This window comes from Poecilia reticulata, chromosome 18, assembly GCF_904066995.2.
Source record: "Poecilia reticulata chromosome 18, P_reticulata-male-v2, whole genome shotgun sequence".
In the NCBI taxonomy this organism is placed as follows: Eukaryota; Metazoa; Chordata; class Actinopteri; order Cyprinodontiformes; family Poeciliidae; genus Poecilia; species Poecilia reticulata.
Window position 1 is genome coordinate 20,905,490 of NC_088847.1, and position 7,248 is coordinate 20,912,737.

A 7,248-nucleotide genomic window follows, 5' to 3' on the forward strand; every position below is an offset into this window, starting at 1 on the left:
GCAGGCTGGTTTGCTTATTTAGAGCATTTAGAGACATTAACCCTCTGGCTCAATTGATGCTAATGTTTACCTGATCTTGTTTCTCCAGGGGTTCTGCTCTGTGAAAGTATAATTGATGGGAATCAAGCCTTTAATACGACCTAATCTTTGCTCCTGCAGTGTGCGTTTTGAAGGGAGCTGTAGGTTTGAAAGTCGACTCGGAGGTATGCAATGCTTCAGCAGCTCTTGACCATGAACCATATTTAACTGTTTGGACACCTGAAATGGCTCCTAATGGGTTAAATTTGCATTGAAAACAATGGAATCCTAATTACAATCAAACCTGAGGCGCTTGGACTGGGTTAGCATCTTCTTCAGCACCCAAGACATAATGGGAAAGCTGAGTTTAACAGCAGTTCTCAACTTATTCTGTTTGTCTGTATTTCAAAACGAGGCCTCCTGAATCAGAGTCATGTTTTTTTTTTTAAAATCTGGTATTAGTATTGAACGATTAAGTGCAGGTTTGAGCAATCTACTCGTGGTTTTAAGGCAGAGCTGATGCCAAAAACTCAGACGCAGATATTATGCAGTCAAAACTCTTATAGTCAATTATAATGATGGCAGGCAGGTTAGGTTCAGAGGTCAGGTTAAGATTGGTGTTAGGGTGTTGATCCTTAAGGTTGACTGTACCGGATTATCTTTAAATAATTGAAAAATAATCAAATATCTAATAAGCCACTCTGTGAAGTCCTAAGAACATAATCAAAATGCTTCTACAAATTAAACAAAAAAAAAAAAAACTTTGTTCACATCTGAATGAAGTGAAACGGGGAAAAAAAAAAATCTCTTGATCGAAGCGAACAGAGAACAAAGCCGACTTTAAAACAGAGCTGAGCACTTAATCTGGACATTAGCTTTAATTTAATGGGTGTTTAATTCCACTTGTTAGCATCATTATTGATTGATCATCATTAGCATTGATCAATATCTACCCATGTTAGATATTTTTATCAAAGTGACCATAACTGATCAAAGTACACGTATGTGTACTTTGTAGCCTGTATCATATGTAGCCTGTATTTGCACAAATCTCTAAAATGTCTGATACAAGTCTATGTTTTAGGATCTCCATCCTCCGTTTACGTATAACTGTACGATATTGTTACCCTGTATCTATGCACATCATTGCAAACTATTCAACTGTTTGGGTTTTTATAATGGCTCTTTTTAATGGTTACGTTTCTGTGCTTCTCTTTGTCGCTGACGCAGTGCAACCTTCACGTCGAGGGCCAAATAAAGGACCGTTCCTTTCTTCTCTATTCTACATCATGTTATGCAACACCGTAAAGAATGGGGTGTTAGAATCATGCCGGCCCTTTCAGCAGAAATGAGGCACAAAACGCTTTGCAATAATGTAAAAAAAAAAAAAAAGGCTCAGGTCATTTCCTAATGCCAGAGCGAGTTTGTTGCTTTCAGTGAGTCTCTAAAAGCGAAGCTTTGAGGACCTTTTCAGATCTTTTGGAGCCGTAATTTGCCCTGCGCCGCTGCGGCAGTTTGATCTGTGTATGAAAGCAGCCCTGCAGGTATTAAACAGGAGGCGGTTATCTCACTGCGACCTCTCGCCGTGATCTATATTTATGCGTCCTGGCCTCGTGCGGGTTTAAAAAAAAAAAAAAAAACAAAACAAAAAAACCAAGCTCTGATTGATTAGGATGTGAACGAGGTCATAATTGGCTCCTGCTGAAGCCATCGGTTCGCAAAGCCATCTCAATGCCCGCAACAAAATCCTGTCCTTTAAATCCCCCCCCCAAAATTTTTTTTTTCTGTTTTCATTCGAAACAAAATGCATCTCCAGCTGACCCGTCCCACGCATGGCAGAGAAATCCGGCACATATTTCATTTCCATACAGCATCAGCTCGAAGGGATGCAGTGTTGAGACAAATATGACCCAATGTGGGGAGCTGCGCGCCACTGTGCATGGAGGTACAGCATAAATCGAAGCGTCATAAATTTGGTTTATTGCTCTGTGTCTCCGTATGTTTGTGTAAGTGTGAGTAGACTCGGTTTTTACTACTTGGCTGACACCGAAAAAATTCCCCCAGCGAGGGCAGACAACCCTAAAAAATATGGGCCTCCGGTGAGTTCTTTATCACGCAGTTTATTGGAAACACGTCTATTTTTAGGAATGTGGCTGCAGAGAGTCCCCGGCAGTGGGTTTCGACATGTATGTACGTTTTAGCCAGAGACACACGTGTGAAAGTGAACAGGTTGGACCAGAGAATCAAGCAGAAAAAAAAAAACAAAAGAAAATGTCTCTTTCACCATGACATCTGTTGGTAATGTAGTGACTTACTAAAGTTTTCAGATTCCTTCTTTTGGGGGGGAACAAACCGCTTCACGGAGAGCGAGGAGCACAGCAGGGGAAGGTGGTGAAACAATATCCGAATGTTTTAATATCTCACAGCTGAGCTGACTGACGGGTCGCTTAGAGAAGCCGCGGTAACTCTGACGGAGCTGCATAGATTCACAGCTCGGGTGGGAGAGTCTGTCAATAGATCAGCTAGTAGATTTCGACGCTAAAAAAAAGAGACCAAGCATTTAGGCGATCCGCAATGGCTGCCAGGGGATATTAAAGCGTTTCTAAAACAACTTGAAAGAATCAAAACAACATGACGAGGGAATAACATTACAACCTGATATAAAGCTAAAGAAAAGTCAATTCTGCATGACGCTGTCCCTTTATTGGAGGAGCAGTGGGGGAAAAAAAAGTTATTTTTGAAGTGAAGTTTAGCAAAAACAAAGACACGGACGAAGGTCACGTGAGGCCAAGCAACATTTTGTTCCTGAATGTGAACCAAAAATTTCACATCACACTGTGAAATGGCGGCGGCAGTAACATGCCATCCCAGCGGCGGCAAAGAAGCTTGTCGGAAAACATCTGAGAGGCTGCAAAACTTCAAGTTTCATGTGGTAGAACGGCCCAGTCAAAGTCCAGACCTGAGAATAAGGCGCTCTCCATCCATCCGATGGCTGAGCAAAAAGTTTCAGACTGCTGATGTCTAAAAGCCGACAGAGACAAACTGTAAACATGTGCAGTTGTAATTGCAGCGACAGGTAAAAAGTATTGATTATTGGATCTGAATAGTAATGGGTGGCACAGTTTTGGGGATTTTTATTGATAACGAATGTAAGAAAATAAAAACAAAAACACCGTCATTTTCCTTCCTGGTGTTTTTCCATGAGGAAACAATCCTCCAACAGTAAATAGCAGTTTGTGGTTGCAGCATGACAACAGCTGCGTCTCTATTGACCTCATAATTGCGTAACTAGACATGCATGAAAATTTTGAAACAATTTTGAAAAAAACAAAACAAAAAACCCCCTTATTTTTCGATAAATGTTTTCCGGCTTGGATGAGATCTTATATGTTTATTTTGTCTGTGTCAAACTCGGTTTGTTTCACAAAACCGAGATGGAGACACTTTTTTCACATCAGACGATGTTGCCACTGGTGCAAAACCACGAAGAAGACGACCACAGGAAGTAGTTGCAGGATGACGCCGCGGCACGTTTTTAACAACTCATCGCATAAACAAACTTAGTCATGCGTGATTTCAATTACGATTCTTATTTAACGGAAACATTGCAATTACGAAACTGTTTTTTTTTTTTTTTTTTTTACATTAGCGGAACATTGACAACGTCCAAGGGGTTCGGACTGTTTTGAAAAGCTGCTGACGGCGGCTTTTAGGTGATGCTGAACATTTGATGGACGGTAACGCGTCACGCCACTTCACTGTCACGGACGACTGAGTGCTTATGGCAAACATCACTTTATGCAAACACTCGAGCCCGCGCTCGGTGAAGCGCACACAAAGTCGGATGATAACGCGCTCGCAGACACACTTTGGCTGTGACATTCGAGTCTCCAAATAATCGACACAAGGAGGAGGCCGCTCGAGGAGATGTGTTTTCAGGAGGATTTGACGAAGCGACGCTCGTACCGCACATTAAGCGCGTTCTCCCTTTTATTCAAGCTGCATTAAGGTCTTTTATGTCATTTTAGATAATTTCTCGCTCGTACAAGCTGCCGCTACACCATATTTCTCCCCTTTTTATCAGCTTTTTTTTATCACCCCGTCCTCTTTACGAGCTTTCTGTTGTGCTTTTGCTAAGTACAGTCTTTCTTTCTTTTACAGCCTTTTTCTGTTTCATCAATCTGCCCATTTTCCCGACTCGTTTGAACAGTTACCGCACACTCGGCTTGGTGTCTTTTCTTTTATTGCGAGCCCAAGCCTCTTCCAGCATCTATATTCTTGTGTTTTTCATTGCTGACATGAAACAGTCGTGCAGGTGCACGCTACCTCAAATCGTTTCTGACCTTTGGAGTGAGTAATATAATCTTTGTGATGCTTTTATGGGTTTTTAATGCGTTCTTGTCGTTATTGCTGCCTGGGGATGAATAATGTTGATTGAATTGTAATGTTTGAAATTGAATATCCTCTTTGTTTGTCTCCTCATCTTCTTCCGAGGCTTTCCAATAAGTCTCCAGAGTCTCATCTCTCCTGTCTTGCCTCCGTTCTTTTTCTCTGCTGTCATTCACCTTGCTACGGGGTTGAGCTCTGCAGACTGCAGATTTATACCCGCTCCAGTTCCAAGGCAAACAGGAGCTTGCTTTGTGTTTTATTACATGCCAAGAAATATGCATGCATTTCATTTTGAGCAAACATTGGTCATCATTTATAATATTCCAATAAGAAACACAGGTGAGAGATGAAGATTTTAAGACATGGAAACTGTTGTTTGTTTGTGCAGCATCACTCATGCAGAGGGTTAATTTAGTGTTTTGCAAGGGGTGGGGGGAGAAAATGATCAAACACAGGGAAAAAAAACACAAGCAAAGCGTCAAAAACGATAAGACATTTGCATAGAAAACATCAAGTTGACTTGACAACTTCTAAGCAAACAGAAAGCAATCATTTTAATTCCTTCAGCATGTTTCTTCTCACTGGAAGCAATATCAACGCCTTTGGAGTGACTCAGCCTGGGTCCAGACTTCAAACTAATAGTGAATCACTGGAGAGACCTGAAAACACTTAGAGCTCGTCACCAAAGCAAAATACCAGCGGAAACAAGAAGAAAGCTGGTCAGCAATTAAGATGAGGCTCTGACTGCTCCAACGGCAAGAACGATCATTCCACTGGTTACTGAGCTGGATCAAAATCAATTCAGATATGGCATTCTTTATTAAAATGTAAATAGTTTTTTTTTGGTCATAATCAATACTCCTGTTAGATTGTTGTTCTCATCTATCGATAGACGTCTGTCTCATTTCCTTGATTGAATGAAAAAATCTCCGACCCGCGGAGACGTGAAGACCTCCAGACCCCAGATCAAATTTTATCGGGCGCATCGTGCAGTTTTCGCCACGCAAGCAGCAGAACTTTTATTTTTTATCTGTACTGGAGGGAAGGTGGTGAAGGTTTTCAACATGTACTGGGGTGATTTTGTAATGTTTTCCTGCCTGAGCCAAGTTATTTACAGGGTTAACCTAACACGCCATGCAGATCATCAAAGCAGTCCGACTAACTGATCTGCATGTGGTGTACTGAGAAACAAGTGTTGGCCTAATGTGGCCAAGTCATTGAAAAAGTTTGTAGGGCATGTTTGATTTAAAATGAAATGCTAGCAGAATTCGGATCCACGTTTCCGATGGCAAAACGGCAAAACATTTAGATTTGACATAAAAACACATTCAAATCCAGGTCAACAAGTGTTTGCATAACCACTTAAAATGCTGATTCTTAAGCAAATCTCACCACATCATTCCAGCCAGGGATCATTTTCTTCTAAGAGATAAATCAACATAAGAGTCGACCTTTTTAGCAGCATTTTTGAAACAGGCAGATCCACAACATCCTCCCCCATTAAGACGATCTGAAAATATTCAAGATGTAGTTTTCAAATAGGGGCGGTTATTTTTCCCGAAGAGAAAAACTAATCATCGCCTAAACTAGTAAGTAGTTCTGATTCCTTTGTTAGCAACAATTACAAGAACTGGCAATGAGTCTTTGACATGTCTGACCTTCTCCTTTTTTGTATAATTGTCAGATTTAAGTTTTTACTTTGACTAGGCCACTCCCGAACCCTCAATTTCCTGTCCTAGGCATTCACAGGAGAACTTGTGAGTGTGTTTTGACTCATTGTTATAACTATGGCGAATCTTCAGGTTTCACAGCAGCCCCAAACCATCATACCAGCCCCACCATGCTTGACAATCATCGAGATTTTTGAGGGCAAATGTGAGAATAGACTGTGTGACGCGTTAAGTCAGCAGTGATTTTCACAACAGCTCTAGATTAGTTAGGTTGTGCTTTTTCCTGCATCCTTCAAAACTGTCAAAAACTGATTTTTGAGTAACATTAAAATTTGTTTGGTGCAAAGCTAAAACATGCAAGGGGGAAAATACCAGCACTGCAACTATGCTTTACTGCACAATCATGCATCATGTTGTGGGTTTAACCTCCAAAATATTTATTCATGTCTTTTACTACGTCCCGTTTTTCTGGGTCTTCCCTCCTTGATAAGTAATACGCTGACCTTCTTTCCAGACCCGGATGTGTTGGGGGACTCGCCTCCCCCCTCCTATCACATCTAAAGCAAGAGGAAGAAATGGGGCAGACGCTGCATACATTTATGTCGCTGGCATACACCCATAAATACACACAGGAAGTGACAGACAAGGGAGTCATGGCCACAAGGGATGGGAGGAGATGTGTGCCGATGAATTTCAGGGAGTGTGTGTGTGTGTGTGTATGAGAGGAAAATAGCTGACACCAATATGCTGCTCTATTTGTCTGTTCAAGCCAGTAAACATAACCTCATCTGACTCTAACACTGTTTTTTGCCTCAACACCCAGAAGCATAATTATGACACGTTGTCCTGCGTGTTGCTTGCTGCCTTCAGCGGCCGCCGCAGCGTGCGCGCGCGCGGGCGGGCGGGCGCCGAGTCACGCGGTGTCGAGGAGAACAAAGTGCAAACATAAACACAAACGTGCGCACGCAGACGCATGTCGAGCTCGTCTTTTTCATTGTGTTTGCTCGCTGGCTTTGTTCCATCCATCACGCCATGACAGCCAGTCACTGCGGATTAGAGCCACGTCAACCTCAACAGAAAAATCAATGGTGAAATATATAAATAAGAACACAATTAGACCAATCGGGTGGAGGGGAAGGCAACAAGTGGGTCTGCGGAGGTGACGCGTCCA